This window comes from Sus scrofa, chromosome X, assembly GCF_054392235.1.
Source record: "Sus scrofa isolate SSC_HxYL_T2T_F1_AM1 chromosome X, Sscrofa_HxYL_maternal_Yorkshire_Landrace_v2.0, whole genome shotgun sequence".
In the NCBI taxonomy this organism is placed as follows: domain Eukaryota; kingdom Metazoa; phylum Chordata; class Mammalia; order Artiodactyla; family Suidae; genus Sus; species Sus scrofa.
The window spans coordinates 73463402-73465688 of NC_139401.1; positions in this window are offsets into that span (position 1 = coordinate 73463402).

Here is a 2287-nt window from a genome sequence, read left to right on the forward strand (position 1 = left end):
TTCCTCATTTTTTTGGTCTTTTGTCTTTTTAGGGCTGCACCCAGGTCATATGGAGGTTCCTAGGCTAGGGGTCAAATTGGAGCTATAGCTGCCAGCCTACACCACAGCCACGGCAATGCAGGATCTGAGGCGTGCCTGCGACCTACACCACAACTCATGGCAATGCCAGGTCCTTAACCAGCCGAGCAAGGTTAAGTATCCAACCTGTGTCCTCATGGATACTAGTTGAGTTCATTAACCACTGACCCATTTCGGGAACTCCCACTTTGTCATTTCTTGAGTATACATCAAGGCATCACGGGCATCTCTGAAAGATACGTAATTAGAAAGGCAGTTGGTTTGGTATATACTTTGATTTGCTGTGTTCTATGCCATCTGTATTAAAATATGACCTTAAAATGAATGCTGGGAGCTAAGAGAAACTGGAAAAGGATGAAATGGTTTCTTCTCTAGATTTTCCAGTATAATACATCCCTGTTTCTTTCTTGATTCTGTCCAATGATATTCATTTCAGATGTCATTTGCAAGAACCCATATAGTCTTTACCCAAATTCACTAATTTTTAGTACTTTCATTTTGTTTTTTATTTACTTTATTTCACACTACACACACATACACATATGCACACAATATATTTTTCTGAGCCCTTTGAAGGAAAGTAGCATATATCATGCCTTTTAGCCACTACATATCTCAGTATGCATTTATGTACATTCTCTAATGCTACTACAGTACAGTTATTAACTTCAAGAAATTTAACATTGATGCAAAACCTTTATTTAATCTGTCACCCTTATTCCAAATTTGGCATTTGATCCAACAATTTTATTTATTGAGATTTTTTTCCCTCAAGTCCAAGATCAGGTATTAGTTAATATTGTATTTTGGGGTGCTTCCATCATCTTTGAAACTCTCCTCAGAATGCCTTTAATTCCCTTCAACAATATCCTTTCAAAGCATCCTGTTAAGATGTGAATACCCTACCCAAGTGTGGTCTAATCAGTACAAGTGAGAGAGGACCTCTTACTTTCATTATCCTATATCCTATATATCTTTTTTTGAAACTATAACCATCTTTTATTAATAAACTCAAGAAGAGTTATCCCTTTAGCCCAGCTAAAAGCAAAACAGCATCTCTAACAGGATCTAGGATGGAGGTGCACACACAATGAAGACTGTCTCTTAGAAAGGGATTTACATATACATACACATATGTACACACACATTTCCTTTAAGTATTTTTTAAAAACGCAAAATTCACCAGTATTGTAAAAAAAAAAATTTCCAGTGATTTCAGCCCTCCCCACCAACAAAACAAACAAACAGAAAGGAAACAAACAAGCAAACAAAAACCCAAACCCAGCAGTGGCAGTCTATATTGACTCAAAAATCCCAAATTGTGATGGACCTAGGAAAAAAGCATTTCCTCTTGAAAAAAAATATTTTCTCCTCCTTTCTGTTCATTTCATACCTTATTCCTAAGCATGAAAAAAAACCCAGCTCACTTTCCCCAGCTTCTGCCTATCAATGACCTTTTACACCAGGTATGGTTCCTTAGTAATTCTCGCCTGTACTATGGTCAGAAAATTAATCCCTAATTTCTAGAAAAAAAAATAATCGGGCTTACTGAGGGCTCTAGGAAAAATCACTGGGACAGGGTATGTGACTAACACTGGAATGCCATGCTGGGCAAAGAGCACCTTTTCAAATAAAAACACCTAACACCTTAAAACCTAAAGTCTAACCTATCAGATATAAACAAGTAGCTGCTGGTTGTACCAAAAAATGTGCTCATTGCCCAGTTTTAACCATAAAAGTAGTATCAAAGGGAAGGAAAGTATAGTACCTCATCTCTGTTTCAAAAACCTTGACTTAGGGACAGAGTATTCCAGGACAGAAGTCGCAGGGTGATCTTTGAGTCCCTGGCTAGATTTTTTTTAATTGTTATTTCCCCAATATGATTTTATTTTCTAATGTACAGCATGGTGACCCAGTTACACATCCATGTATACATTCTTTTTTCTCCCATTATCATGCTCCATCATAAGTGACTAGACATAGTTCTCATTGCTACAAAGCAGGATCTTACTGCTAATCCATTCCAAAAGCAATAGTTTGCATTTATTAACCCCAAGCTCCCAATCCATCCCACTCCCTCCCCTTTACCCTTGACAACCACAAGTCTCCAAGTCCATGATTTTCTTTTCTGTGGAAAGAAAATCCTGGCTAGATTTTGATCGCAGTTTCTAGGAAACTGCCTAGAGACCCAAAACCCTCAGGGTCACTG